Raw genomic sequence first — 24,156 nt, 5'->3', positions numbered from 1 at the left:
CTTATAGTCCCAGCTACTTGGGAGGCTGTGACAGGAGGATTCCTTGAGCCTAGGAGATCAAGGCTTCAGTGAGCCATGATCCCACCAATGCACCCCAGCCTGGGTGACACAGTGAGACCCTGTCTCTAAATAAATAAATTAATTAATTGAAAAATTAAAAATACTTTAAGATTGTTAACCTTGACTATATATATATGTGTGTATATATATGTATGTATGTATGCACCAGCTTTCTATATTAGTGTATATGATTTCTGTCACCTTTTAAAATAGCTGTGTAGGCCGGGTGTGGTGGTTCATGCCTGTAATCCCAGCACTTTGGGAGGCCGAGGTGGGAGGATCATGAGGTCAGGAGTTTGATTTGAGGTCAGGAGGCCGAGGTGGGAGGATCATGAGGTCAGCCTGACCAACATGGAGAAACCCAGTCTCTACTAAAAATACAAAATTAGCTGGGCATGGTGTGCATGCCTGTAATCCCAGCTCCTCGGGAGGCTGAGGCAGGAGAATTGCTTGAACCGGGAGGTGGAGGTTACAGTGAGCCGAGATCACACCACTGTACTCCAGTCTGGGTGACAGAGTGAGACTCCATCTTAAAAAAAAAAAAAAAAAAAAAAAATGGCTGTGTAATAGTTTTTCACCTGGATATAAGGTATTTGTTTAAATTCATGGCATATTGGTGAACACTTAGGATTTTTCTCATTTTTTACTTTTACATACACAGTTGCAATAAATATCTATGAACATTTTTCTTCAGTGAACTTTCTTGACTACTTCTATGAGATAAAATTCTAGTAGTGGAATTTCAAGGTCAAAGGGTATAAACATTTTACATTTTGATAGATATTGTGCAGTGTATTTGTGGCATATTAGGCCATTTTTTACTCACACAAACATAGTGTGTTTGTAAAAATTATTATTTCTTTTTAGTTTTTAAAGTTGTGTAGCTTGGTTATTTAAAATCAGTTTTAAAGGAGAGTGGTTCCTGGAAATTGCAGAATCCTTTTGTTTTCTGAGTGCCTTGTAGGATTGGTTTGCAAGCAAGTTTTAATTTTTAAATTTTTTTTTAATTTTATTTTTTGAGATAGAGTCTCGCTCTGTCACCCAGGCTGGAGTGCAGAAGTGCGATCTTGGCTCACTGCAACCTCCGCCTCCTGGGCTTAAGCAATTCTCCTGCTTCAGCCTCCCAAGTAGCTGGGACTACAGGCATGTGCCACCATGCCTGGCTAACTTTTGTTTTGTTTTGTATTTTTGGTAGAGATGGGGTTTCACCATGTTGGCCAGGCTGGTCTCGGACTCCTGACCTCAAATAATCAACCTGTCTTGGCCGCCCAAAGTGCTGGAATTACAGGCATGAGTCAGTGTGCCCGGCCAGTAAGCAAGTTTAGAGGCAGGAACTAAGGCACAGTTAAATCTTCCTGAATAGTTTCAGGAGAGAGAAACCCAAAGGGAGAGGTGGAATTCTGGAGGTCAAAGACCGGAGTAAGATCTGGACCTGTGGTGACGTGGTGCTTAAAGGAGGGAAGAAAGAATGGTTTTCATGGCACTACAGCACAGAAGGGATTCTGGGAAAAAGGCAGTCAAAGGGGCTTTCAGATTCTCTGATGTGGGACATCTCTTCTGTTCCACAGAAGATAATGTTAAATATCTCTTCTCCCTTACCAAATTGTCAATAAACTGCATGTCCACCATTAACTTATTTTTTCAGTAAATTCTTTTGAGAGAGCTCAGCCAAAAAGACAAAGGAGCAGTAGGCATCAGCATTACAGTAGTTTGACTACATTGCCTTTCATTTGGAAAATAAAGACAAAGGCAAGCAACATAACCATGACTACAATTTTATTGGGTTCCTGGCCATCCATTTATTTTCCTATGCATTTTTACATAGTTGTAATCGTAGTCTATATGCAGTTTTGCATCCTGCTTTGTAAATTTGTTATTAGGGTGTATGTGTGTACTTATAAAACAAAATTACAAGATGGAGAAACAAACCTTTTATATTCTTATTTTTCACTTTTATTTGTAGGTTTTATTGTGGCCAGAAGTAATTATAGACATATGTATATAGTGAGTGTTTGGGATTCTGTTCTCAGGGTTCAAAGTTCAGTGCATATGTTACACGGCCTTGTTTGGAGATCAAAAATATGACAATAAGTAAGTTGCTGAGGGCTGTTGATGTCACTTTTCAGTTCTAAATATAGAAAGTGGTGTTGACTGAAGCATCTACTCCTTCAACTTTTGCAGATATACCTTTTGCAGCTACACTAACAAAAGTTAGTATTTTGGTTCTTGATCAAATTTTCTTTTCTAGAGCTAGAGTCTTGCCCTGTTACACAGGTTGGAGTGCAGTGATGAAATCATGGCTCACTGTAACCTCTAACCCCTGGGATTGAGTGGTCCTCCTGCCTCAGCTTCCTGAGTAGCTGGGACTACAGGTACATGTCGCCACCATACCCAGCTCATTTAAAACATGTTTTTGTAGAGATGGGCCCCTGTTTATGTTGGTTAGGTTCACCTCAAACTCCTGGGCTCAAGTAATCTCCCTGCCTTGGCCTCCCGAAGCACTGGGATTACAGGCATGAGCCGTTGTGCCTGAGCTTATTTGTATTATTTTTTACTTTTTTTTAAAAAATATTTTCAATCTGCAATTGGTTGATCTGCAGTTGGTTGAATCTGCGGAACCCACAGATATGAAGGACTGACTGTCATACAAATTTTCTGAAACAGTAAAATATTAATTAGTAAAACTTCACATTTCAGCAATGTTACTAACTCCCACCTGCATAGTTTTTAAATATAAATGTAACTGCTCTAGATAAATGAAGACGATGGAAATAGCTGGTGAAAATTGGTTATATGTTAAGCCCTTGAAATTAAAAAAAAATTCTCTTTGAAAATAAGTATTCATCTTCATCTAGTAAAACAGAAACCTGATTAGAAATATCTCTCTAATTATGAATATTAGTACACAAGTCTCCAACACTTTAAAAAGATTGAAGAAGTAATTAGATTGATTTTTTCTCAACAATAAGATATACAATCACTACTAACTTGTAGGTTTTTTTTGTCTCAACTAGAATACCCACACATTTCAAGTAAAACACTCATTTTAGGTAATGACCAGAAACAGGAATTTTTAAAATATCAATTCCAAAAGTAGTCACAAAAAGCACTGTTGTAAAACTTGAGAAGAATAGTAAAGAACTAATGGAGGAAATTATTATAATGTGCACCATTTAAGACAATTATACAATGCTTATCTTTGCATTAAAAAGTATCTATTATGAAAAATCTTCAATGCTAATTTATACTAGCTCATATTTATATTTAAAAGTTACTCCTCAGTAAAATGTTTAAAAGAAAGATATTACAATTCTTAAGTTTAAAGTTTTAATGAGTGAGAAAATAGTCCAGAAAAAAATTACAAAAATGGGCAGTGAATGAGCAGCAATTTCACAGAAGATAAGCAAATGGTTTATGGATATATGCAAATATGTTCAGCCTCATTGTTAGTAAGACATTAGCAGATTAAAACAATAAGATTCTCATCAGATCAGCAAAATTTAAAGATTGATGACATCTAGTGCTTTCAAGGACATGGCTATATATTGGTGGGCTGTAAAAAGATAGTCTTTTTGAAAAATTGTGTGTAATTAAATTTTTTAACACACATTCTCTTTGCCATAGCACTCCCCCCTTTAGGAATGTTTATACTGACATACATGTGTGTATGTGTCTATAAGAAGAAATGCACATTTGAAGTGATGTCTGTTTTTATAGCAAAAATTTAGAAATGACTTAAAAGTCCATCAACTGTTGAAGAGTTAAATCAATTACAATATATCTTTATTATAGAATTCTATGCAGCCAAAATAATGAGTAGATAAATTTACTTGCAATGACAAGCATTTCATGATATATTGTTAAGTGAAAAATTGCAGACCACATACATAAAATGATACAGTAGTTTAAAGTGGTTTAAAGTAGTTTAAAGTGGACCTAAATATGCAGTGGCTCCAAGTGTTTAGCAGAAGCAAATGCCAATCCTGTTTAGAGGCAGCTTATTTTTCCCAGTTCTTAAGGAATTTCCTTGAAAAATAAATATCCAAGTAAATGAACAGCTTACAGTCAAAAAAGCTTTCAAAATATAGGGAAACAAGGTACAAAGAGTAAGAAGCAGCAAGAATACAAATAACAGAAACAAACAAAAATACTTCAGATATTGTATAATGAGATGTAGATGATAAAATAATTGTTTAGTGTGTTTAAATAAAATTTAAAAATCCTTATAGAGAATAATTAACTGTATAGAATAATCAATCACATTTGAGAAAGAACCAAATAGAGCACCTAGAAATGAAAAATATATTAACTAAAATGAACAAAAATCTCAATGGATGGACTTGACAGTAGATCAGATGTAGCTGAAGAAAGAATTGGTGATCTTGAAGACAAAGAGGTGTGAAGAAGTTATCCAAAGTGCTGCACAGAAATGAGATGCAAAATGTTGGTGGTGGGGAGGGGGTAGCTAAGAAAAATGGTGGATAGAGTGGAAATGTGCCTAATTGAAATTTTAGATGGAAAAGAGAGAGAAAAGGGGGACAGAGGTAATATTTGAGAAAAGATGACTGAATTTTCCAGAATGGATCAAAAATATATTCTTCTAGATTTAAGAGCATAGCAAAAATCAGACAGAATAAATATAAAGAAATGCAAAAGCTACATAAATCATAGTGAAACTGGAAAGCCACGAAGATGAAGAGGTCTTAAAGGAGATATGTTACCTTCAAAGGAGCAACAAACTGACAGCTCATTTCTTGACCACAACAAGGGAACCCTCTAAGAGACAGTGGGATAACATATTCAATGTGCAAAGGAAAAACTGTCTTCAATCCAAAGCTCCATACCTAGAAAACATTTTTTTCTACATAGAGCCAAACTGATGACATGCTAAACCCATCAAAAACTTAGGGAGTTTGCCATTAGCAGATCTTTGCTAAAGGAGAATCTAAAGAGTGTACTAGAGATACAAAGAAAGTGATCTCATATTCCAAGTCTGAGATACGAACAATAATGCAGAGGGACTTTCACTAATAGCCAAGATGGAGTAACAGGATTTGGCTTTAGGCTTCTGCCTGAAACACCACCACTACCAACAATAGAGTGCAGTGGCAGAAGTGAAGGATTAAAAAAGGACGTAAGAAATCTTTTGGAGGTGAGGATATGATCATTCTCTTGATTGTAGCAATTGTTTCATGTATGTCAAAACTTACGAAATTGTGCAATTTAAATATGTGCAGTTTACTGTATGTCATTCATGCCTCAACAATTCTATTTTTAAAAGAAATGGAAGGCCAGAGAATTTGGAGAATATATGGATAAATATAAACAATATAATGATTGTATAAAACAGAAATCTTTGTATTTCTAGTAAAAAAAAAAAAAGGATTTTAATGCATGGCCACAATGGCATCTTATTCCAGAGGGAGACATAATTCTAATAGGGGTGAAGGCAATGTTCTGTAGGCAGGTATTGATTAACTTGAATCTTTGATAAATTAATAATGCATGTTATTTTGGCAGTAAACAATAAAAGAACAGTATCAGAGTGTGTGACTCCCAAATAGTAGCAGACAAAATAAAATTTAGAAAAAATAGTAAATCTAAACAGAAGGCCACAGAGGAGACAGAAAAGGAATCACAGGAAAGGTAGGATAAACAGCACATAATAAAATGGCACTTAGTGCAAATAAATTAATGCCAACATTAAACAACAAGATTGTCAGGCCAGATTTTTTTTAAAAAGCGCCTATATTCCGTTACAATAAACATGTCTAAAATATAAGTTTCTGGAAGAGTTAAAAGTAAAAGATGGGAAAAGACATACCTCGAAAACACCAAAAAGAAAGCTGGTGTACCTCTACTAAAATCAGAAAAATTAGACATTCAGGCAAAAATCATTACTAGAGAAAAATAGGGTCACTTTATATTGATAAGAGGATCAATCCCAGGAAAGTATAACAAATTTAAATTTCTGTGTACCTATTATACAGTGTCAAGACTGGGCAACATAGTGAGACCCTGTCTCTATGGGGTGGCTCAAGCCTGTAGTCCTAGCTAGTGGGGAGGCTGAGGCAGGAGGATTGCTTGAGCTCAGGAGGTTGAGGCTGCATTATTGCCTCATTCTACTCCAGTCTGGATGACAGAGTGATATCCTCCCTCAAAAAAAAAAAAAAAAGACATAGCTTCAAAATATTCAAAATATAAAAACAAAAACATTTCGTATGATTCATTTTGGCCAAAGAGATACAAATAGAATGTGATGTGGTAATTTCCAGAAAGAAAGTCGGTTTGGGACTTTTGCCCCTTCTCTTGAGGCTTCCCTCCTCTTGATTGGCTAGAATGTAGTCATGATGGCTGGAGACAAAAGCACATCTTGGAAACTTGGGTCTTGCACAGTGGAGGAGGAGCTTAGGTCCCTTGTGACTCTGCAGAGTCGAGCCGCTGCTGCAGACCTTAACTGTTAACTCCAGACGATTGTTGTAAGTAATCAATTTCTGTCTTCTGTAAGGCTCTGTTTTTAAGAGTCTGTTTCTCACACCGGAACCTAATCTTAATTAATACAGAGTGAGTTTACATAAGCCAAGGAAGTAGACACTTTTATAAAGGAAGGAAAAAAAATCATCATTGCTTTCCTAATCCCAAAGTACTCCTGAGACATTATTATAACACTTAGGTAATCGATATGACAGCAGAAAAATAGTTCCCTCAAATGGCAACTGGCAATATATTGCATATGGTTATTAATCTATGCTCTGCCCCCTACTTTCAGCTGATTTACCAGTTAAGAAGGAAATAGAAAATTAGAAGATTAGTTTGGTTCATTTAGACTTCCATTTTTTTTTCTTTCTTCTTCAAGCACTTAATATCCATGGAAATTGCCAAATGGTGCATTTGTGCTTTAATATCCTCTATAGGAAATTTAATTGATTAAGAGAAATATCCCTCAGAGAATGCACACATTCGAATTTCTGTTCTGCAATATCGGATTACAATCTGTTTGTGTTCCTTAAAAACTCGTTTTGCCCCTGCTGCTGTTGCTGCTGCTGTTGTTTTTCAATCCAGTGACAAGACCCAGAGAAGAATTGTTCAAGCGCAAACTCTTGCCAGGTAATAAAGAGATGTGAAAATTAACCACAGAGTAAGTCAAAGGAATATTTCAATATAGAAAACTAAAAGCCAGTGACCTCACTAAATGCATTTCATGATGCTAGCTCTGAAAGCTAATAGGTTCTGGTGCATTTTGATTGGTGCAAATCTATAATGGAGTGTGTAGGAGGAAATGACTTAAGACCTCGAAGGGCATAGAAATACGGGAACTCTATCAATGAACTAAGTAAGTGGCCTCCAAACTGAGGTGCACGTGAATTTTTTTCAAAGGGTATGTGGGTATAAGATGGTTTATGGGAAATCAATTTCCAGATTCCAGCTCTTTCAAAAATTTTTTTCTAAGAACGTTCCTGTGTGCAAAGCGTCATCCCGGTTTTCTTGTTCTACCTTCCTTTTTACAGTCATCCTCCTTCCACTGTACAAGACTTTGAACTATCTTCCAGTCAGTGAAATAAACAAATCATCTCACCATAAACCCTGATTTACTTATGTTCTTACGAATAAATCACATTGTATGGTAAAACTGATTTTCACTGCAAATAGTTTATTCATCATTTCATTATTTGAAAAGGATAATGCCCTTGGCTTTTATCTTTTTAATGATGTTACAAAGTTGAAGTGCAAAATACTACTAGTCACCCAAAGAGTGCATCCCTTCTCAAAATAAGAAGCATTCTCCCTCAGCCATGTTCTCATTTGGTATAGACACAGGATTTACTAGGCATCTGGAAGTCATTCTTTTAAGATGTCTTCAGTGTTTCCTTTGGTGTTATTGGGAGACATCACCCGGATATTATTAATCCTCAGTTTGTTTTTCCAAAATATCAAATCTCACATTAAATCCTTTATCCTCCATGAGGTTTTCTGGAGTAATCATTTCTTGGCTAGACTACACATTTTCTATATCAAATAACTTTCCCTACATTCCAAGATATTTTGCTGTGTGTTTTGACTTTTAAAAAATCCAGAACAAGTGCCACTTGACATAAAATGAGTTCAAACATTTTTAAAGAGTAAAATATATTCTTATTTATTCTTTAGATAAAAGAGAGAGCTTAGAATAAAGCAGTGTTTAAATACAACGATTTATAACAATATTAAATAATATTTTAAATAACTGAATAAAAAAGAAGCAAATTTGTACACTTAGTCATTAATTCTGCTATTCATCCTAGATATTCTTGCTAAGAGGATGGAATAGGATAAAGTGACCAAACCACCATGGTAATATAATGGAAATGATGACCAAGATCAGAACATATTTGATAAATGATGAATGATATGATGAAGAAGGGTGCTTTGGCAGATTGAATTGTTGGTCTCAATGATTTCTTCACTCTCTCATAGTGATGTCATGTCTCTATACTCTTGCCAACATGGTTGGCAAATAATAATTCCTCACACTTTGACTTTGGGCTTGACATATGACTTGATTTGGTCAATGGGATGTCAGTGGATATGATGCAATCAGAGATTTGGAATGTGATGGAAGTGATCCACCATGACAAGAACATGTCACCGGTAGTCACTGCCTCTGAATCTGGGTTCCAGAATGAGATCTGTGGAGCAGATTCACAACCTGCATGCAACCAAGCCCAGAAGAAATATAGCCTGAAGCAGAGCTTCTGAGTCAGGCCCAGCCTGGATCAGCCAAACTGCAATTGAAACTCCAAATGGCCTATAGATTCTGGAATGTGAGCATAAATACACAGATGCCACTGATTTTTGGGGCAGTTTGTTATGCAACATTGTTGTAGCTGTCATTGACTCTCACAGAAGCTTCAGCTCCTTTGACGGTCTGTGTTCATCAGGACTGAATCTATTTAAGCCTTTGTGGTGATTAGCCAGGTCTGGATAATGGAGAGCAAGCCTTCTACAAAGTGGTTGATGCTGGTTCTTCTTTAGAAGTTGATTTGCTCCTGATTGTTCTTTTCTTGAAAGTCATAGTGATGGGCAACAACTCTTACCATTGTCTTCAGCATTGTTCAAACATTTCTACATTTCTAAATTACATGCTTAAACTGCTATTGTTTTATTTTATTTTGTTTAATTTTAATCTTTTTTTAAGAGACAAGATTTTGCCCTGTTGCCGAGGCTGGAGCACAGTGGTGCAATCATAGCTCACTGCAGCCTTGAACTCCTGGGCTCAAGCAATCCTCCTGCCTCAGCCTCCCTAAGTGCTGGGATTACAGGAATGTCCCATTGTATCCAGCCCTGATTTTTCTTTTTAAGAGATTATCGTTGACTTCTTATGCTGGAAGAAGGGGGTATAATTCTGTTCCATCAGTCCTTCCCCACTCTACCCACACACTTGCCCTATTCCAAGACCTGCATATTTAATTGAAAAGACTCTTATGTGTGAGCACCTATAGATCTTTGCTTTCAGGCTGGTCAGTCTCAGATCTGCCTGCTGATGTATACTGGGTTTCTAGTGTGAGGAAGGTGACCAGGAGAAGGGGTTGAGGGGGCTCTCAGAATTCAGCATGCCCATTGTTTTAGTACAGTGTTCATGGCTATGCCTGGTGCCCTGGGTTATAAACTTGTCTACTGAGAAAAAGCATACAGACGGGTTTCTGCTACCCTCTGAACAAGACTTTCAAGCAGTTTTCCTGTTTTCAGCCCACCTCTATCCTGGCCGTAAGAGATGATTCCCAAAAGTGTGAACAGAAAATTTACAGAAGACAAAATACTAAAATTAAAAGTATGTTGAAATGCTATAAATTACCAGTAATACAACCAAATAAATTCAAATTAGAGCAAGAATGAGCTATGAAATTCAGAAGACTACTTCAGTGCTGGATAGTTTACGGTGAGAAAAAAAAAAATCTCCAACACCGAAGATAGAGAACGAATTGACGAAAACTCTGAGAAGCAATCTGGTGAAATTCGTTAAAAACTTTAGAAGCATTTATGTCCCTTGACCCAATTCAACTTCTAGGATCATATACTTGCAAACAATAATAAATATTTGAGAATAAATATACTCATTTCTGGGTTATTGCTAATAAAAATCAACGAAACTCAATGTCTAGCAATATGAAATTATGACACATTTGTATGAAAGAATCTTTGTAAATATCAAAATTGTTTATGTCAAACTTGATGATTGGGCAAAGAAAATTTAATTTGCAGTTAACTGGAAAAAGAAAAAGATGCCTGGAAATTCTGAGTCTTCCCGGAGTCTGATTCGCAAATATATTTTTGTTGGCTTTTACCCCTTAGAGCATTTAGGTTTCATCTCTCTCTGATCTGCTAAGCTAGTTTAATACCTTTGCTTTCTATTGTTCACATTTTGTTGACATGTTTTGTCTATTTCTTCTTTCCTCCCATTCTCTTTCCGCACTGTCACTTTAGTGGGCTTTTGGAATGTGCCCAATTACTGTATTTGACTGGAAGTTTCGTAATGTTGCTTGTGGGTTTAAAATACCATTGAGCCCATGACCACTTTCATCATTTCTAGAGGTGTTGACCAAACTGAGAAGAGAATATACTTTCCTGGGTTTATTTCCTTTTTTAAATAGAGTACTGAAGCTCATAACATCCTTACACTGTCCCCCAAATTCAATTTGAGATTCCAGTCATTTTGATTATTTTCTTGCCCAAGTTTTCTAGTTAGAAGGCCAGCCAACTGCATTACATGTAAATACTAGATAAGGATTGGAGACAACACCTTTTCTCCATGAAGTTTCTTCAAGCTAAAATGTTTAAGGCAATTCTACAGCTTTATTTCAGAACCTAAATCATTTTGTTTGATATATATAAAATAACCTATTATACTTGGATATTTGATATATGGCCTAATTTTAATTATATATAAAATGTAAATTTACTCATAGGTTCTATGTTCCTTGTCTCTTATACCATCTTAATTTTTGTAACTACAGGAACATAGCCTCACTGTAACATGTTAAAAGATAAAGAGGTAAATAAATTTAAAAATTAACAGTTCTTCCCCATCCATTCACTTCCTAAGGCAATATATATACATTATTGATCTGTTGCATAACCATCCACAGTTTGTACATATACCTAAGAAATAGGATGTTAGAATTGTTTCACTAGTTCAAGATACAATAGACAATTCATTCCACAGTGGCGTACCAGGCTAAGATATAAAGCTGTAAAAGCTATAACTGGAAAGTCAATTAACTGACTCACTCACACTGAAGTTACAGAAGGGAAATGAATGGATTTCCAGGGAGGAGCTCTTTGGAGACTCATTTCAAGGCATTGCCTCTCTACTCGCTGCCCTCTTGGCTCCCAACATCAATTCAGAGGGGAAGGGAGAAAAGGTACTTCAAGGGACTACTCAGAGAGCAAAATATATGTCCTGTGTGGTTGGGGGTCAGGGAGGACAGAGTGGACAAGTGTCTGACTCCCAGCTGAGAATTCTTGGGGTTAAGAGACAGGCTGGGTCTGGTGGCTTTGGTGGAAAAGAGCAAGAGAGCTTCTATAGTGATGGGATTGACCTGCACTGCTAGAATTTGCTGGGCAAATAATGTGTGAGTGCTTCCCATGGATCAGATTTAGGTTGTTGGGGCAGGGGGAGGGAAATTCACTGGTTGGGGGAGATGGAGGTGGGATGGCAGCTATAGGACCTCGGCAGACAGTAGATGTAGTGAACTGCCAGATTCCCAAGACTCCAGCCAGAATAGAGAAGCTTGTTCTGGGATGGAGCAAAACACAAGGGAAAGGACACCAACCAGGCAAAGTTTCTGAAGAGCCAAGAAAAATACCCACAAGAGGGACAGCCAGCCTAGGCTTTGTTCAGAGAATGCAAAGCTAGCTTATGGCAGGACCAGACAATGTAGGGAAAAGAAAGAGAGATCAGACTGTTACTGTGTCTATATAGAAAGGGAAGACATAAGAGACTCCATTTTGAAAAAGACCTGTACTTTAAACAATTGTTTTGCTGAGATGTTAATTTGTAGCTTTGCCCCAGCCACTTTGCCCCAGCCACTTTGCCCCAGCCACTTTGACCCAACCTGGAGCTCACAAAAACATGTGTTGTATGAAATCAAGGTTTAAGGGATCTAGGGCTATGCAGGACGTGCCTTGTTAACAAAATGTTTACAAGCAGTATACTTGGTAAAAGTCATCGCCATTCTCTAGTCTCAATAAACCAGGGGCACAATGCACTGTAGCAAGCCGCAGGGACCTCTGCCCTTGAAAGCAGGGCGTTGTCCAAAGTTTCTCTCCATGTGATAGTCTGAAATATGGCCTTGTGGGATGAGAAAGACCTGACTGTCCCCCAGCCCAACACCCGTAAAGGGTCTGTGCTGAGGTGGATTAGTAAAAGAGGAAAGCCTCTTGCAGTTGAGCTAGAGGAAGGCCACTGTCTCCTGCCTGTCCCTGGGAACTGAATGTCTCGGTATAAAACCCGATTGTACATTTGTTCAGTTCTGAGATAGGAGAAAAACTGCCCTATGGTGGGAGGCAAGACATGTTTGCAGTAATTCTGCCTTGTTATTCTTTACTCCACTGAGATGTTTGGGTGGAGAGAAACATAAATCGGGCTTACGTGCACGTCCAGTCATAGTACCTTCCTGTGAACTTAGTTATGACATAGATTCTTTTGCTCACGTTTGTTGCTGACCTTCTCCTTATTATCACCCTGCCCTCCTACTATATTCCTTTTTGCTGAAATAATGAAGATAATAATGAATAAAAACTGAGGGAACTCAGAGACCAGTGCAGGTCCTTGGTGTGCTGAGTGCTGGTCCCCTGGGCCCACTGTTGTTTCTCTATACTTTGTCTCTGTGTCTTATTTCTTTTCTCAGTCTCTCGTCCCACCCGACTAGAAATACCCATAGGTGTGGAGGGGCAGGCCACCCCTTCAAACAGGTTCCTTGTTCCCTTTTTTTTTTCCTTCCCTGTCCTTTTTCACCCAAAGGGTTAGAGTGAGCCCCCAGGTAGGAAATGGTGAAGACAAGCTAGAAAGAAGAAAGTGATCACACATTACAAATGTCCTTTGCCCTCAGGCTGACACTTTGTCTGGTCTGGGATGCTTGCCTGATGGGATGACCCAGATCTCTGTTTCTGAGGGGTTTGAGCCCTTAGCTGCCTTGCCTTGATCAGGCTGTGGTTACTATAAGCCATGGAGGAGCAATGAAGTGAATTCTCAGGGTCCCTGGGTTCTAAACATCCTCTTCCCTGGTGGTAGCACTCTAGCTCCCATGCAATCATGGCCAATCATGACCTAACGGCTGTAATAACTCCCCCAATCCCCCCTTTTTTTTTGGCCTGCTGGTTTACTTGCATGAGGAGCCCAACGTAGCCAGGTGGTAGTAACAGTCTCAAGTTCAATGGAACCCTTACTCTATTCCCTGATGGATGGAGTCTCCCCATGGCAAGTAGAGCTTCTAGTCTGGCAGAGCCCAAGGTTAGTTATAATTGGAAGCCCAAATTCCATAAGTAGGTAGGTCACTGAGAGCTCTGGTGAGAAGATTCACTCCTTGTTTTGCACACCTAGGAATTCTAACAATGAAGGAAAACAGCACTGCGTATCACACATCCACTGTTAATTCCGAGCATATGCCACATCTTGGAGGATGGAGACCTAGCCCTAAAAAGAGTTCCGCCATACTAGCACCTCACCTGAGCCCTCAATGTGTTATTCTTCGTGCTATCAGGCTGTCTGTCTCTAGGTGATATGGTCCAAGGTAAGACTGGTGGCTCTCACAGTCACGAGCCTATCGTTGTATCTTTCTTTTTGTTTGTTTTATTTTAGATTCAGAGGGTACATGTAAGAGTTTGGTACATAGATACATTGCATGATGCTGAGATTTGGGCTTCTAATAATCCCATTGTCCAAGAAGTAAACATAGTACCTGATAGGTAGTTTTTTAACCCTTTCCCTCTCCCTCCCCATTTTTGAATTGCCAGTGTTTATTGTTCTCAAGTTTGTGTCTGTGGTGCCCAATATTTAGCTCTCATTTATAAGTGAGAACCTGTGCTATATGGCTTTCTGTTTATGCAATAATTCACTTAGAATAATGGTCTGCAATTGCAAAGAACATGATTTCATTCTTCTTTTTGGCTGTGTAGTATCCCATGTTGTATAAGTACCACATTTTCTTTATCCAATCCAACCATCTTTATCCAACTCAGACGGGCATCTGGGTTGATTCCATGTCTTTCATTATTACATCTTTGCTGCTCTCAAATGAATCTCTTTTTCTGAGGTATACATTGTTGTGGTGAATCTGAGGTAATCAAGTGGGTGAATCAGGCTTTTTTTTTTTTTCCAAGACGGGGCCTTACTCTGTTGCCCAGGCTAGAGTGTGGTGGTGCAATCACATCTCACTGTAGCTTTGAACTCCTGGGATCAAGTAATCTTCTGCATAGCTAGGACTACAGACATGTGCCACCATGCCCAGCTATTTAAACAATGTTTTGTAGAGAAGGGGTCACACTATGTGTCCCAGGATTGTCTCAAACTCCTGACTTCAAGCGATCCTCCCATGATGCAGATGTTTTGATGGTGGTGCTGGTGGAGGCACTGTGTGCAGAGAAGGCAAACTCACATTTGGAAGACATGTCAGCCCTAGTAGGGAGGAAGCTTTTTGCCACCTCCAAGGTAGAAGGGGTATGATGTAATTGACCTGCTACCAGGGCCCAGTTGGTCTCTTCAGGAAGCCATATTAAAGTCAGTTTCTGCTGTTGGCAGACTGGAAACTATCAGTGGCATTGGTCAGACTGGTGTCAGCAAGAAGGGCCCATGCAGAGCCTCCATCCCTGTCACCTTCTTCTACATCTCTTCTCATATTTGGCCATCTGGTCTCAACACTTTCAGTGAAGGGGCACTTAGGTCTACTCCAAAGTAGTAGATCTTCACAGTTTCTACTGTTGGCTACTGCCCTAATAGAGCCATGGAGCCTTTTAGGAGGTGTGGCTGAAATGTGAGCTTGGTAGTGGGGCCCCGTGAGGGTGGGGTGCCATCCTATAGGCTGCAGTATGTGCCCCAAATCAACAGCCATTCTATGGGCTATGACTCCTAAGGGTAAATTGCACCGGTTCCAGAACCAAGAGATGGAATAAGTGGCCAAGTTAACCCATCATGTGGGAAAATTTGTGCTTCCTGTCACCACAGATCTGGGCTCTGCACATCTATATTTTCTTTAGATATAAAAAATTTTTTATTGTAGTAAAAATGTAAAATTTACCATCTTAACCATTCAAGCCTACAGTTCAGTGGGATTAAGTACATTCACATTTTTGTGCAACCATCACCACCATCCATTTCCAGAACTTTTTCATCTTCCCATACTGAAACTCTGGACTTATTAAACAATAACTCCCCACTGCCCCCTCTCCCAGTCCCTGGCAAACACCATTGTACTCCTAGACTACTTTTGGACTCGGTTTCTTCTTTCACTTAATAAAAGAAAAGGAGCACTGCTGGCTAATGGGATCGTTCTCTACGTGCAGGTCTTCTTGCATATATGTGATTGAATTTATTGTAGAGAAAGGTACTAGAAAATGGAGTTGTAGAAAGAAAACACGTGGAGACATAAACTGGACAAGGGTTTTCATGCTGGGCATCCTATCCAAAGGCTTCAGCAGTCCTGACGCAAGTCTGTCCAATTCTTTTGCATCAGGAATCTGATCTTGCGAGTCATTTCAGTGCTGTAGGACTGCCGGCAGGTTTCATAGCTTCCTGCTGTCAACAGCAGCACGGCATCTCATCATACCCCTGATGATATCCCTGATGCTTAATGTCCTCAATGAGTCCATCTATGGTGAGGATTCCTTTGAGGGTCCTGTACCCTCCACGGCCCTTCCTGTACCATCATAGTCCTGGCAATGAACTTGAGATGTTTTGCCATGACCTTGGATTTAAGTCTCCACTCTGCAGGGCCCCATGCACTCAGTATCCACTGAACCTGATGCCTATTCTGCATATTTAGAGGTCATGGCTCCTAGAGGAGAATGTTCGGCCAAGGGACATAAAACTTTAAGTTATGGTGGCTATTTTGTAACTTTGGACTCTTTACGTAAGAGACAAAAAGGCAAGTAAAGGAGTCATGATCCCAATAGAAGAAACTCCCTAGATCATCAGGAAGAGGGAGGTTGCTGTCGCAAAGTGGGGTAAGGATGTCTTTGCCCAGTTTCGATGGTAAAGGTATAGAGTACTCACCACTTGAGAAGGGCATGATGCCAGAAACTCAGCAGTGAGGGTCTGGATCACCCCCACCAGGGAAACCATCTAGATCAGCAAAAGTGCTAGTGAAACATGCAGGGAATCTGGAATGGGCAGAAGAGGAGGGCAGAAATGGATACGTTTTGGCTTGGAGACCAATTGCAGAGCCAGGGCTTGCAATTTTGTCTCATCTTTCACTTGTAAGTTTCCCCAGGGAAAGCTGACCACCAGATCCCGGAAGAGCTGCTCCCAGATACCGCTCTCAGAGCTGTATTGCATGATGCTAGTGGTCTCAGCTGTGCAAGGGGTGGACAGTAGGGGATGCTGTGGACTGTCCAGATATCTGACCCCATCCCACCTCTCCAAGACCAAGGCACTCCTGCCCTCAGCTGCTGGGGAGTATGGGCAGATGACAGCCCTCAACTGAAAGAGTAAGGTTATGCCCTATTCCTGGGGACAGCCTGCAACCAGGGACTGGCTGATAATGATCAGTTGGTAAGAAGATCTAAAGGTCTAGCCCCTTTGCCTCAATATGGGAAAACTGTTGGGCCATCCCAGCTTCAGGGCTCTCCGTGGGACGGTTGTGACTGTATGGCAGTTCAGCTTCTCTCTCGGTCTAATCTCCTTGCCTTCACTCCCTGAGGGCACTTCTTAATACATTTCTTACATGCCCTTCTCTATCTCAGAGTCTATTTCTCAGGGGAACCTGAGTCCAGGTGTCTTATTAATAGTCTATTTCTTTCTACTCATGCATTTCTCTAGTTTACTTCCACCGTATAACCAGAACAGCTCCTTAAGAAGAGAAATCGGAGCATGTCACTCCCTGCTAAAAATCTTCCAGTAACTTTCATTTGTTCTTGGAAGAATATTTCAATTGTTATAAGGTTCCACCTCATGCAATCCTTCCCACCAATTCAGTCTCTTCTCCTTTCTCTCCTTTGCTACTGTGCTTCATGCCAGTGGCTCTCCTTCTAGTCCAGGAATTCTGAGTTGAGTTTAGTAGGCTCCTTTTTTGTCCAGGACTTGAACTGGATAATCGAGTTCTGCCAATGGAGTGCCTGGCACAAACTGGCATCCAAAAAGCATTTATTGAGTAAATGAATGTCTAGGAGATTAGAATCTAAGGAGAAGGAGCCATTTCATTTCCAGGCCGTGGGCCTTGGTCCACAATGCATCACTGAGAAATACCAGAGGGCAAAGGGAGGCAGCTGAGGCTGCACTTCTTTGACTTTTTGTCTTTATCTATGAGAGAGGGTAGAATCTGGTGAATTTGGTTTTTAGGACCTCATAAGATTTCATGCAATTTTCTCTCATTGGAATTTCTGTTGAAAACTCCTAAAAAATTCCACAGAGAGGCAATTCTGCCCTATAATGAGACTTACCCCCATTATGACACAATATAAATGACTGTAATTCCCTGCAAACCTCAGGAGGTTTATTTCATCTGTGTTATTCCTTTCCTGATTGAGGTACTAGATGCTTAAACCAACCTTGCCTCTTACTTTCTCCCTGGTTATGGCCTATAAATTCTTAGTCGGCTTCACTCTGACACAGATGAATGGGCCCTAGAAGCCTGCTGATCACGTCTTTGCAGAATGCCATGTGTGACATTGAGTCCCCCTAAAATCGTATGCTGAAGTCCTAACCTCAAGTGCCTCAGAGTGCGACTGTACTGAACATAGGGTTTTTATAGAAGTAATCAAGTTAAAATGAGTTCATGAGGGTGAGTCCTGATCCAATATGACTGGTGTTCATAAAAAAAAGAGGAAATAAACCAAGAGGAGTGTCTCACACCTATAATCCCAGCACTCTAGGAGGCTGAGGCAGGCAGATCACTTGAGCCCAGAAGTTCAAGACCAGCCTGGGGAACATGGCGAGACCCCATGTCTACAAAAAAATAAAACCCACAAAAATTAGCTGAGTATGGTGGTGCATGCCTGTAGTCTCAACCACTTGGGAGGATGAGGCAGGAGGATCACTTGAGTCTGGGAGGTTGAGGCTAAAGTGAGCCGTGATTGCACTATTGCACTCCAGCCTGGGTCCTGTCTCAAATTCAGAAATTTGCGTACAGAGAGAAGCACACGGGGGTAACATCATATGAATGTGAAAACAACCATCTACAAGCTGAGGAGAAAAGCCTGGAATAGATTCATTCCCCATAGCTCTCAGAAGGGATCAATCCTGCCAACATCTTGATCTTGGACTTCTAGCCTCCAGCACTGTGAGATAAGACATTTCTGATATTTAAGCTGCCCCAGTCTGCGATACCTTGTTACAAAAGCCCTAGCAAATTAATGTGTGCAATCTGTGTCTGAACTCTCTGACACATGAGAGGAACAGATTTGCCCAAGCCAGGGTGGTTGGTTTCACAAGAATCCCTGTAGATCAGCAGTCCCCCCAATTTTTGGCACCAGGGACCAGTGTCACGGCTGACAATTTTTCCATGGATAGGGTGTGGGGGAGGGGATGGTTTCAGGATGATTCAAGCTCATTATATTTCTTGTGCACTGTATTTCTACTATTATTACATTGTAATATATAATGAAATAGTTATACAACTCACCATAACGTGGAAACAGTGGGAGCCCTGAGCTTGTTTTCCTGCAACTAGATGGTCTCATCTGGGGAGGATGAGTGACAGGGACAGATCATCAGGAATTAGATTCCCATTAGGAGCTTGTAACCTAGATCCTTCACGTGCACAGTTCACAATAGGGTTCATACTTCTATGAGAACCTAAGGCCACTGCTGATCTGACAGAAGGTGTGGCGCGTGGGTGGAGACCCCTGCTGTAGATGACGTAATGTTGCGGAGGTGGACCAAAAACTATCAAGTTTTTCCCAGGAGCCTGTGGCAGATTTTCTCTGAAGTTTCAGTGGACAGTGCTGCACCATGTGCTTGCACTCTAGCCATGGGCAGGGCTGGTAAAGTCCTCTGGTACGGCAAACCCTGGGTGTGCTCTCAGTGATGAAGGCTCTTTCCAAGATCACGGCTACTTAGAATCCTCAGGCTGGTTCTATTAACCCTAAGAAAATGCAGGCCTTGCCTTTCTGGTGCTTGGTGAAGAGTGTCAGGAAGCAAGGCATCTTTGACTAGGCGATTCATGAATTGAGTTCCTTCTACGTGCCAGTCATCCTTCTAGATCTCAGGAGTACAGACTTGAAGGAGGCAGAAAAGCTCCCTAGTTTCATAAAGCTTACCTTGTAGGGGTAGCAGATGGGCAACAAGGCAAAGACAAGTTATGGCCAGGCACAGTGGTTCATGGCTGTAATCCCAGTGCTTTCAGAGGTCATGGCTGGAGGATCACTTGAGCCCAGGAATTAGAGGCTGCAGTGAGCTATGCTTATGATTATGTCACTGCACTCCAGCCTGGGTGACAGAGTGAGACCTTGTCTCAAAAAAAAAAAAAAAAAAAAAAAAAAAAGACAAGTCATGATAAATCCTTCAGGGAGTGACTTGGCCCAGGTAGTGTTTCATCATGGCAAGGAAAAATTAGAAAGAGGCGACTGGGACTTCTTCAAATTTAAATATTATTAAGTTATTTTTGCTCGGAAAATATCAGGTAAAATAAATTCACATTTTGTCATCGGATTAAGCAATGTTAGATTTTTACACTTGGCATGAATTTGGCAAACGAAGACATAGTTGCTCAGATCTTGGTGGGTTCTGGCTTTTTCCAGCTTTGCAAACCAAGGTGAAATGTCCTGAACTTGGAAGATCTCTGACTGGCATCCACATTGGACCCAGTAATGCTGCCTCATGTCATACAGCTGATTAAAATGTGCAGAGGAACTAAAGTACCCACAGAAGCTTCCTTGCTTCCAGGACTGGGACTACTCCAGGATCCTTCTGAAGGATGTCCTCTGCTCCTCACCAGGTTGTGACCTGCATTACTGCCACAGGTGTGATGCTGTTGTCTCAGACTGTAATCCACCCTTTTTTAAAAGGGCTTCTCTATATACCTATTAGCATAAGCCCCTTTCTCACTGGTTGCAAGTCGAAGCTTCTCTGCAGGTAGTAGCTCCTTTAAGTGAAACTATTCCATTCCTAACAACTTTTGCACTTCCAAAGAGAGAAGAAAAGAACCCAAAACAGGCCAGGCGTGGTGGCTCACACCTGTAATCCTAGCACTTTGGGAGGCCGAGGTGGGTGGATCACTTGAGGTCAGGAGTTCGAGACCCACCTGGCCCACATGGTGAAACTTCGTCTCTACTAAAAGTACAAAAATTAGCCGGGCGTGGCGGTGCATTCTTGTAATCCCAGCTACTTAGGAAGTTGAGGCGGGAGGATCTCTTGAACCCGGGAGGCAGAGGTTGTGGTGAGCCGAGATCGTGCCACTGCACTCCAGCCTGGGTGACAGAGCCAGACTTCGTCCCCCACCCTCCAAAAAACCCAAAACAAAGGACAAATATCGATACCTCATATCCCTACATGTTTGCAGAAAGGTTCTTCTGCTTTGAGCTGGATCCGTATAATATTATGACAGGTGATATCCTAACATCATTTCACATTTGCCTCTTTGGCATCCAGAAAAGAATCTAGTTTTAATTCCTAAACACCCCATCATCCTAAATGCTCTGGCATTGGTCCTTAAACACCATGTCCCCCAACCCCAAGATAGTGCATTCTTCCCCACCCACCCCCACCTCAATATTCCCACTCCTTTATCCCTCACTGGTGTTCCAGTTGGGACTCTTGCTGGTAGGGTGTCTAGAGGTGCGGTCAAAACCATCTTAATGGACAAAGGTAAAGGCCATTTAAAAAAAGAGATGGGGGACGTGTTTTCATTTCACTCCGATCCTCTGCCCTATTGAAGAGCGCTTTCTGCTTTCCCAGTGAGTATCAGAGTATTCTACCACATTTGTTTTTTTGGAGAGAAACATGTAAGCCTCAAATATTCTAGGAGAGCCCTTATGCTACTTGAGGGTGCGCAGTGAAGATTTCAGGTACATACAACGCACTTGTCTGGAAGCCTGTGGAGAAATGTAAAAAGGGTTTCTAAGGAATATTTTCTGTTTCCTTTCTGCTCCATTTTAAGTTTCTGCTAACTTGCCCCCGACCCCGCAACTGCTCACGACCTCCGTCAAAGTCAACCTTTCCCACTGCGTGGAGTGAGTTGGGATGCATACTGGGGAGTTGTATAAGAGTGTTTGAGAAAGGGAGACGCAAAGTTGAATAAAAGTGTTTCCCGGGAGGGGCCTAGCGGAAAGCAGCAGGTGGCCGGGGCGGTTGGAACCCAGCGCGGGCGCAGAGCGTCTCTGGCGTGGGCATTCGGTGCAGCGGGTCCGCGGGAATCTTGGATACGCGGAGGTCCCGGGACCGGGGTGACGGACTGCCCTGCGGTCGCGGCCGGGTGAGATTGGGAGCGGAAGGAGGCGGCGGCGCTCAGGGGAGGGCACGGGCCCTGTAGGCCTCCGACCAGCGCGCAGCCGTGCGCGGCCGCCGGGCGCGCAGTGTTGACCCGCGTCCTAGCAACAGGCGGGCGCCGACTGCGGCGGGGCAGGGCGCTGCAGGTGAGTGCGGCTGGGGCTCTGCAGCCGGCCGCGTAGGTCGGGAAACCGAGGCAGCTCTCCGGCCCCGCCGCTGCTGCTCTCGCCTGCTCCCCTTTCCCTCCCGGGGAACAAGACCCGCCCCCTTCCCTTCTCTCTCCCAGCCCCATCTCGCTCCTTCCTCCCGGCGAGACCCTGCCTCGGCCCTAGGTTGGGGACCGTCTGGTCTTCAGTCCTCGCGCCCCGCTCTGCTCCACTCCGGCCCCATCACCTCCTGGATCCGCTCGCCACTTCTCCCGCCGCTTTCCTGCCCCTCCTTCCCCCAGCCCGTATTTCTCCTCCGCCCTTGCAGCTCTGCCTCCCGCTCCCAGCGTGGTCTTCGCCGTCCCTTCCCTCCTCGTCCCCTTACCGAATCCATCACTGGAAACTTAGGGTCTCAGCTCTGACGCCCTCTTCTTGTAACGAGTCTGGTGAGGGCTGTCATCCCACACTAGGCTTAGCTTTGGTTTTACTTAGGGCCCTGTTCATGTCATGTCTGAAAGTTCGATTTTCTGTAGGTCTTACTGAGTAACTTCTGCATTCTCAGAAAGCCGTGTATGCGCGGACTGCGGGTGGATGTTACCAACCACATTCACAGATCTCAGAGCTGATGGCTGCCTTTGCATAGCCCCCTAAAGAATTCGGTTGTGCTTCTGTTTAAGTGTTAACGACGTGATTCCCGAATGGGTTTCGTTTCACTAATGATGCTGGAAGCTGGAAATTGACCCTTAGAAAGAAAAACAATCTGTGGTATCTATTGGATAAAGAGAAAAGTGAGTGTTAAGTGACTCCCAGTTTATGTAAACATCCCAGTTTATGTAAACACGTAACCAAAACTTTTTTCCTTTTAATCTTTAAACTTACTTTCTTTACTTCAAAAGTATGTGCTGTGTATTTACATGGATTCATTTTAACTATGGTTCTTAAGCCAAAAGAGCTTGGCAATGAGTAGAAACTGGAGAGCAACTGGTCTTGATTTTAAAATCTTAGTTTTGAGTTATACCGACCATTTTTGAACACCAGTTATTTATTTATTTTCTAATAACATTGATCTTGCCTTCTGGATTGTCATAGGCCACCCTGAAATTTTCTTAAGCTGACCAACCTTCTTGAATAAAACTTGTGCATTGCTACGGTTCACTAGACTTGGAAACACAATTTGAATAGATTCAAATGTTACATTTCTGTCAAAATTTATCTTGACGAAAATAACGATTTTGCATTTCTTAATTCTGTGTTAAGGGTCCTTCAAGAAGTTACTATATGGTATGTTGACTACCATAGCGTTACATAATCTATTTAATTTCGCATTTTTTCTTTAAAAATGTACAAGAAGCAATCTTTATAAGATTACCAAAACAAATGTTATACTTAAGATTAAAGACAGACAGAACGGTTCACCTAAGCCTTTCTGTATAAGATAAAGCCATTTGCACTTATTTCACACTATTTTACACTGATTTTCACTTATTTTACACAACAATGGGAAATTCAAGACTCACACATACACATCAGAACATGTTTATGTGTTTAAATCTAAAGCATTTCTCATGAGTTAGCAATAGAAACAAAATGCTGGAATACCAAAACAAACACCCAGAACAAATTCGTGCACTAACTTCTACACTTTATTTCATGACCACTTTGGTATGTATGTCTGGATCAGTTGTTCTCGACTCTATCTCATCCAGTACTTGGTTTTTATCACAAATATGTTGTAATGCTGCTTTGCTATCCTGAAATCAAGATCATAGATTATAATCCTACATATTTAATATAGTTTTAAATATTGATAGCATGCTAACTGTAAAATGAAAGAAAATAATTGTAAGAAAATACCGGCATGTAAACGCTCGAGTACCACTACACGAGAATATATAAGGAAGTAGTCAGATGTCCAGCCTTACACAGAATGACTGTGAACACAGCAGCCCCAAATGCAGACTGATACACATGTGCCATTGCAACTTAAATTTCTCTAATAACATTGCCATCAATGGTGTCATTTTCCAAAATGCCGAGCTCTTGGTAAAATTCTACATAAAAGTATGTACAACCTTCCTTTCATTTATGATAGCTACAATTCTGGAAAATTCAGGGTGTAATAAAACTGTGACAAAATACTCTGCAATTTTTGCAAAGTGCAGAAAAATTCTAGGCTCAGATAGTGCTTATCTGAAGTTTTTCACTTACCAGGTGCCTGGAGGTTACAGCAGAATTCTTCCTTCTGAGGTACTGTCCTGCACAGAAGGGTATTTTACATTGTCGGTCCTCAACACTAAAGGCCGATAATGCCCCCTTTCCTATCATGTTGATAGC

The 24,156-nt window shown here is 41.1% G+C and overlaps 1 protein-coding gene across 4 annotated transcripts in view; it reads left to right on the top strand.

Moving 5' to 3' along the window:
• The first annotated feature begins 21,725 nt into the window (after nt 1-21,725).
• ODAD2 (outer dynein arm docking complex subunit 2) overlaps nt 21,726-24,156 on the top strand; it is a 261,250-nt gene continuing 258,819 nt past the window's right edge. For 2 of the 4 annotated variants that reach the window (XM_063637276.1, XM_063637275.1), the window contains exon 1: nt 21,733-21,822. The gene's annotated coding sequence lies outside the window, so the exon portion shown is untranslated. Of the gene's footprint in view, nt 21,823-24,156 lie in introns of all 4 variants that reach the window. The other 2 variants (XM_055275003.2, XM_063637277.1) reach the window with 2 other exon arrangements.

This window comes from Symphalangus syndactylus, chromosome 4, assembly GCF_028878055.3.
Source record: "Symphalangus syndactylus isolate Jambi chromosome 4, NHGRI_mSymSyn1-v2.1_pri, whole genome shotgun sequence".
NCBI lineage: Eukaryota > Metazoa > Chordata > Mammalia > Primates > Hylobatidae > Symphalangus > Symphalangus syndactylus.
The sequence above is the reverse complement of the archived record's forward strand: the minus strand, read 5'-3'. Positions and strand labels throughout refer to the sequence as shown.